General features: G+C 38.9%; 1 pseudogene; it reads right to left on the bottom strand.

Annotated features, from left to right (window-relative positions):
* Positions 1-2,786: 2,786 nt before the first annotated feature.
* Positions 2,787-2,903, bottom strand: LOC126096042 (5S ribosomal RNA; annotated as a pseudogene).
* Positions 2,904-8,109: the final 5,206 nt, after the last annotated feature.

Genomic DNA, 8,109 nt, shown 5'->3' with positions numbered 1-8,109 from the left:
TAACGTAAAATGACGAAAGAATGAAACTACTACAAAATGATATTGTATCTCTCAAAAATGAGATTAAATCTCTGAAGAAGGAAACGCTAAGCTAGCAAGTGAATCAGCATCTTGTGTACATGGAAACCATTTAACAAGTACAAAAAAAAAGCGTGAAAATTCTTGTCTGCAAATTTCGGCAAAAAAGACGACGAGAACTCATTGTGTGGAAACATCTGTAAATTAACATAGTTGGGAAAGAAGAAAAAAAAGAGCAAACTTGAAAGTGACCTAACAAAACATGGTGACAATTATGAATTTTTTGGTTTTGCCTACTCCATGTTGAAAAATGTAGTAGTTTCGAACTGTGATATCGATGTTCACCCTGGCGTCAGATATGAGTAAACCAGCAAACATTTTAATAATAGCACGAATACGAAGAAATTCAATCTCAATTGAAGTAGTGACTGTGAAACAAATTTCAAAGGTGTTGCAAATCATGTTGGGACAAACTCTACCCGAAGCTGTAGATGCCAAGTAGACATCACAAATGAAACACGAAACGTAATTCGCTGTACCAAAAGTGTGTATGCTAGTTCAAGACTGGTAATCAGAAGATCAATGAGTAACACCTACCTGAACAAAATAAACAATGTGATTAGGGAACAGAGCGATGAACTTGGTGCAGTATTTATCTACCCAAACAAATTTATAAATGATAAATATCTGGGAACGGATAACATGAATTTAAATAGACTAGCCCCAACGACTTTTAATAAAATGCTTGTGGACATACGTAAAATAATGCAAAATAAGGGAAACTGATATGATCTGAGGGGGACGATAATTCAAAAACTTCTTGCGAAAATAAAATACGTGAATTAAATCGAAATAATGAGGCACTTCAAGTCATTACAACAACAATAAAACAAAGAAAAGAGAAAATATTAAATTCAGTAATGGTAATTTAACAGTTGTTTTCCAAATTACTCAGTGTGTAGCGAAAAAAGTGTAACCTCTACACGTTGAGTGGAAAGGTATAGACAGCTCTGTTGTTTGTACCACAGAACATTGGTGCAAAGAATGAGAAATTAATCACGTAGTCTTGAAGTCCTACAATTTAGCATGTGTAAGTAGGCTGTTCAGGTTTTTATGTTGGTAACGTCACGTAGCGTTCTGTATGAAAATCACTGACTGTGCTGTGTGCAGTCTGTGGCTGGTTTGCATTGTTGGAATATTTGCTATTGTAGTGTTGGGCAGTTGGATGTGAACAGCGCGTAGCGTTGGGTAGTTGGAGGTGACCCGCCGACAGTGGTGGATGTGGGGAGAGAGATGGCAGAATTTTAAGAGCGGACGATCTGGACGTGTGTCCGCCAGAAAGAGTAAATTTGTAATACTGGATATCATGAACTGATATATATATATATATATATATATATATATATATATATATATATATATATATATATATATATAAAATGATGACTTTTGAACATTATTAAGGTAAATACATTGTTTATTCTCTATCAGAATCTTTCATTTGCTGACTATGCCTATCAGTAGTTAGTGCCTTCAGTATTTAGAATATTTTATTTAGCTGGCAGTAGTGGCGCTCGCTGTATTGCAGTAATTCAAGTAACGAAGATTTTTGTGAGGTAAGTGATTCATGAAAGGTACAGGTTATTGTTAGTCAGAGCCATTCTTTTGTAGGGATTTTTGAGTCAGATTGCGTTGCGCTAAAAATATTGTGTGTCAGTTTAGTGTTGATCAGAATAAGTAAAGAGGGTAATGTCTGAGTACGTTCAGTTTTGCTCAGCTGTTTGAAAATCAGTAACGTAGAGGTTTATCAACACAGTAATTGATAAATTTTTCTAAGACGATGTTTCACATGTGCATGCTGTAGAACATCTATGAAGTGTAGAAATTGTTGTATTTATGTAAAACAAAATTATCTATTTAATGGCAGAAGTTATCTATGCGCAGTCAGTGAAGAAAGGCATATTGAGTTGGGCAGCAATATAATTAAGAGAACAGTATGGGTGTAGAAAATTGACTTTTTAGTTTTATACAGATCTCCACGTGGAGAGTTCTTGATATAATATCCATTCCAAAGGGTAACATCCTCATATGTGGAGACCTAAATTTAAATGCACTGAATCCTGATGCTACCTGTAACTTATTCTTAAGTACCGTTCAAAGTTTCAATTTAGAGTCAATGGTGCAACAAAAACAAGAGACCATTCAATGACAGCTATTTATCATATTCTAACAGATTAGATTAAAAACTGTATTTTGAGTGTACTAGATCTAGGATTACCGGCCACTCCTGTCAGGTTGTACTCGAAAATATAAAAGTGGCTTCAGTAAAAACTAAGAAAATGCGTGTTTGTAGACGAATATTTTCTAAATCATAAAGGCAAATGGCTGATAAAACATAGGTACATGCAAATGAAAAATTTAAAAACGTCGTGACACTGTTCAAACCGAAATTTGTAGAGATTTTTCCTTAAGTATTACGTCCATTATCATCAATGTAACAAAACAGATTGGGGACAAAAGGTGTCAAAAATCATTCAAACATTAAAGTACATCAGCCCCATTAAAAGCACTCCGTCTTCAGGCCACAAGTGGCCCATCGGGACCATCCGACCGCCGTGTCATCCTCAGATGAGGATGCGGATAGGAGGGGCGTGTGGTCAGCACACCGCTCTCCCGGTCGTTATGATGGTTTTCTTTCACCGGAGCCGCTACTATTCGGTCGAGTAGCTCCTCAATTGGCATCACGAGGCTGAGTGCACCCCGAAAAATGGCAACAGCGCATGGCGGCTGGATGGTCACCCATCCAAGTGCCGGCCACGCCCGACAGTGCTTAACTTCGGTGATCTCACGGGAACCGGTGTACCCACTGCGGCAAGGCCGTTGCCCCCATTAAAAGCAGTCAATCTAATTCAGCTTTCCCACATGTTTACATACGGTAAAGATAGGTACCAGAAAGACGAATCAATCAAACCTAAAAATCAGAGACAAAGGGACTCTAAGAATAAAAGATCGAAATGTTTGCCAACCTATATAAAGCCTACATTAACAGTATAGGAAAATTACAGGAAAAATTCAAACAAACCCCATGTCAAAAAGCTAAATATACGTGTATTGCATTCAGTGCTATTACTGCCCGCAACAAAGGGGGAACTCTGTAAAGCAGTTTTCAAACTGAGAAATAAAATTTCACCAGGTCTGGACAAAGTACGAACTTGTCTGATTGAGGACTCTATAGAGAGACTAATACCATCGTTAGATGATGTTATAAATCAATCATTCACACAGAGTAGCTTGCCTGACTATTTAAAATATGCTAAAGTACTGCCTCTCTCCAAGTATGACACTAAAAATTTTAAAAATTATAGGTCATTCTCACTACTCTCATGCTTTGCAAAAAAATAGAAACTATTGTGAAACATAGACTTATGAAATGCTTACTTAAGTAAAATCTCCTTTCCAAAGACCAGTCCAGTTTTCGATCAGGGAAAGGCACTGAACTGGCAACGACATATCTTACAAAACATGTCCTAGAAGCACTGGGTGAAGGTAACTAGACAAAAGGTATGTTGCTTGATCTGACTAAAGCATTCAACACAGGCGACTACAAAATATTCTTAAATAAACTAGATGAAATGGAAACAAGGCCGGTGGTGAAAATGTGGTTCCGTCATGTCTATAAAATAGAGTACAGTTGATTGAAATTACGCGTGTATCAAGCAGATCGAAATATATTGAAAAACATACACCTCAGCACAGATACACAAATATACTGCAGGTGTACCGAAGGGTAGTGAGCTTGGTCTGGTACCATCCCTTGCCTTGATATAGCCACACAAAGAAGAGTCGCGTGCGTTCAGATCAGGAGAATATGGCGGCCAATCGAGAACAATGCCAGTGGCCTCTGGGTACCGCAGAGGCAAAATGCGGTCTCCAGAGTGCTCCTCCAGAACATAAAACATTCTCCTGCTTCAGTGGGCCCGAGTTCCGTCTTGCATGAATCACATCTTGTCGAAATCAGGGTCACTTTGGGTGATGGGGATGAAATCATCTTCCAAAACCTTCAAGTACCGTTCGGTAGGCGCCGTGCTATCAAGTAATATCGCGCCGATTATATCGTGACTGGACATTGCACACAACATAGTCATCTGTTGACGGCGGAGAGACTTCTCGATCGCGAAATGCGGGTTTTCAGTCCCCCAAATGAGCCTTTGTTTATTGACGAACTCTTCCAATTGAAAGTGGGCTTCTTCGCTAAACCAAACCATACTGCACATACTAACTCCCATGATGCCCCACGGTAAACCGAGCCGTTTGAACGTTCTGAAGTTTTAACGATTTTATTTCATATAGTTCAATAACTGTCATCCTGTATGAGGTAGAAAATTTACTACGGTTTAGTGAAAATGTAACATTTTCCGCATGTAGCGTTCTAGGATTAAAATTTCGTGCAGATGGTCACCAGGCTTTATGAAGCCTGTATCTGCCACATCTTACCCGCATTGTAAAGTTTTAGTTTCAGTGTTATTACGGTCAAGAACACCAAGATTTGTTTCGATTTCGTTATTACCGCTGACTGCTGGCGTGTATCCGTTGTTAGCACATTTTTTTTCACATTTGTGCTTAGTTGCTGTAACACTGTTCATCGTAAGTATGCATCCACTTCAAGACGCTTTACTGAAAGAGCTCCCTTGACAATATTTTATTGTCTCTTGATGCACCACACCTGCAGATTTACTGTCTAAATTTAGATACAAGTATATATTGTGAAGCAGAGACCGCTATCTTGTTATATTTTTTCTTTTATTTTGTTACTGCAGTATTTTTTGAAGAAAAAATAGCATTAGAGGTCGGACGACCACAGATAAAAACTTGTACATAATGTCAAGGGCAATCGAACAATATAAAATGATATAGTAAACAAGTCTATATTAAAATTGAGTGACAATCCAAATTCGCAATAGCTGTTTAATGTGTTTCTGTTTGTGACGACCGGTTTCATATCCCGAAGGCCTGTTTCAGGTCAAATCTGCATCTAGAATAAAACTACATAAGTAAAACGACTAGTAGTCAACATAATCTACCGAACAAAGTACACGTAAAGCAGTGTACTTGCAAAACTCATATTTCATTTGCCACTAATTCCAACATAAAGTCGCGTGAAAACATGTCACTCCTCGATAAAATCTTGGTGAAACGACAGATGGGCATCCTATCCGAACCATGAATGGTCAGTAATACATCTCCAAAACACAGACAAAAGACAAGCCCAGAGAGCACATGGCAATCCAAGGAAAACATAACAGAATGAACGTAATATACGCAGAAGCACCAAAGAGACAGGGAAAAGGAATGCGTATTGAAACAAATATATATGTAAACAGGCAGAGTACGGAGCTGCGGTCGGTAAGGCCTCTATAAGACAAGTGTCTGGCGCAGTTGTTACATCTGTTACTGCTGCTACAATGGCAGGCTATCAAGATTTAAGAGAGTTTGTACGTGGTCTTATAGTCGGCACACGAGAGATGGGATACAGGTATCAATGAAGTGGGGATTTTCCCGACGATCATTTCACGAGTGCACGTTGAATATCAGGAATCCAGTAAAACATCAAATCTTCGACATCGCTACGACCGGAAAAAGGTGCTGCAATAACGGTACCAACGACTACTGAAGAGAATCGTTCAATGTGACAGAAGTGTAACCCTTCCTGAAATTGCTATAGATTTCAATGCTGGGCCATCAACAAGTGTCGGCGTACGAACCATTCAACGAAACATCATCGATATGGGCTTTCGGAGTCGAAAGAACCGCTCGGTACAGGTACGTGAGCATCGTGTCTGATCATCTGCATCCATTCATGTCCATTGTGCATTCCGACGGACTTTGGTAATTTCAGCAGAACAATGCGGCACTCCACATGTCCAGAATTCCTATAGAGTGGCTCCAGAAACACTCTTCTGAGTTTAAACACTTCCATTGGCCACCAAACTCCCCAGCTATGAACATTATTGAGCGTATCTGAAATACTTTGCAACGTGCTTTTCAGAAGAGATCTCCACCCCTCGTACTCTTACGGATTTATGGACAGCCTTGCTGGATTCATGGTGCCACTTCCCTCCAGCACTACTTCAGACATTAGGAGTCCATGCGACGTCGTTTTGCGGCACTTCTGCGTGCTCGCGGAGGACCTACACGATATTAGGCAGGTGTACCAGTATTTTGGCTCTTTAGTATAAATTAAAACACAGCACGCGGTGTCGGTATGGTATAAAAGAGGAGAAACCTAATAGCGTCAAAATCGACGGGAGAAACAAAGAATTAAAAGGCACACAATCCTTGGAAGTTGTCAACTAAAATATACTGATATGCGTCAAATAGTACTATCAATAAAAGAAGTAGAAAAATGTTGGCTTATTTTAATAAATTCCTTGCTGTGATATTAACTAAGAAGAAAAAATTGGTCTCCCTAGTGTTATTTTCGAATGCAGTACATGGAGTTGATATTGTGAACGTACAAACTGTCTGAGCACCTATTTCTGCTTTTAAGCTTGTTCAAGAGACAAACCACAGCGCTAACAGAAACATTGACTAGAAATATATGTGTTGTTAAACTTGTTCCCCATGAAAAGCGCAAAAAATTATTGATGAAACAATCACCCGAGATAATATAAAATCATAAGCAGTGATTAGATGAGTAGCAAAAAGTAGTAGTCAGATGGTTTTGCAAAATCACTCATGGTGTAAGTAGGCTGTTTATGTTTTCTTTATGTAAGTAGGCTGTTTATGTTTTCTTATTGGCAACGTTACATAGCGCTTTGTATGAAAAATCACTGGCTGTGCTGTGTGCAGTCTGTGGCTAGTTTGCATTGTTGTCTGCCATTGTAGTGTTGGGCAGCGGCAGCTGGATGTGAACAGCGTGTAGCGTTGCGCAGTTGGAGGTGAGCCGCCAGCAGTGGTGGATGTGGGGAGAGAGATGGCGGAGTTTTGAAATTTGTTATACTTGATATTATGAACTGCTATATATATTATGACTATTAAGGTAAATAGATTGTTTGTTCTCTATTAAAATCTTTCATTTGCTAACTATCCCTATCAGTAGTTAGTGCCTTCCGTAGTTTGAATCTTTTATTTAGCTGGCAGTAGTGGCGCTTGCTGTATTGCAGTAGTTCAAGTAAGGAAAATTTTTGGTGAGGTAAGTGATTTGTGAAACGTATAGGTTAATGTTAGTCAGGGCCATTCTTTTGTAGGGATTTTTGAAAGTCAGATTGCGTTGCGCTAAAAATATTGTGTCAGTTTAAGCACTGTCATGTATAATTGTTCTAAGGGGACGTTTCATATGTCGACCCTTAGCCGAGGATTACTCACTGGAATCTTCTGATTTTTTCTTGTAGTTTGTGTAATTAGTGTAGATTTTGTTTATTGCTAGCGCGTAATTGTAGAGAGAATCTCCTTTGTAGTTGCAGCCTTTCATTGTTGTAAAGTAAAACAGTTGTGGCATGCATGTAGATTTGCACCAAGTAACTAGATATTATTTTCAGTGCTATGTTAATGTGTTCCCCTATTTTTGCTCTTCAAATTGTGTTTTTCTGTGATGTCGTGTGAAATATTGTGACAATAATGGCGTGTGAAAAACGTAACACTAGGCTCCAAAGTAAACTGAGAAATGACAGTGAAGACGAAAGCAGTGTGTTAACGCCACCATGTAATGAATTAACTAATATTCAAAGTAGTAATTTGGTAACTGTGCATAGGGAAATGGAGCGGGCGTCAAATTATGGTGTAGACAGTGAAACAGGTAGTAAACAGGGAAGCATTATCGATCGATCGGTCGGCAACAGCTCGTCTCAGGAATTGGGAATGACAGAACACAATATTGCAAATACTGTAGACTCAGGTTTTGGGTTCTCACCGTTTTCTCAAATGAGTCAAGACACATTTTCTGCTTGTCAAAATGTGAATGTTGCTGGTGCAAATGCACTGCCGAAAAGCGTAGAGGAACAGATTCCAGACACTAATGCATTGTTATTACAATTAATGCAACAAATGGGACAAAATCTTCAAAAGTTAGACACAATGGAACAAAATCAGAGA

Source organism: Schistocerca cancellata, chromosome 8 (genome assembly GCF_023864275.1).
Source record: "Schistocerca cancellata isolate TAMUIC-IGC-003103 chromosome 8, iqSchCanc2.1, whole genome shotgun sequence".
NCBI classification, from domain to species: domain Eukaryota; kingdom Metazoa; phylum Arthropoda; class Insecta; order Orthoptera; family Acrididae; genus Schistocerca; species Schistocerca cancellata.
This window is presented reverse-complemented; position numbering and strand designations above follow the sequence as displayed.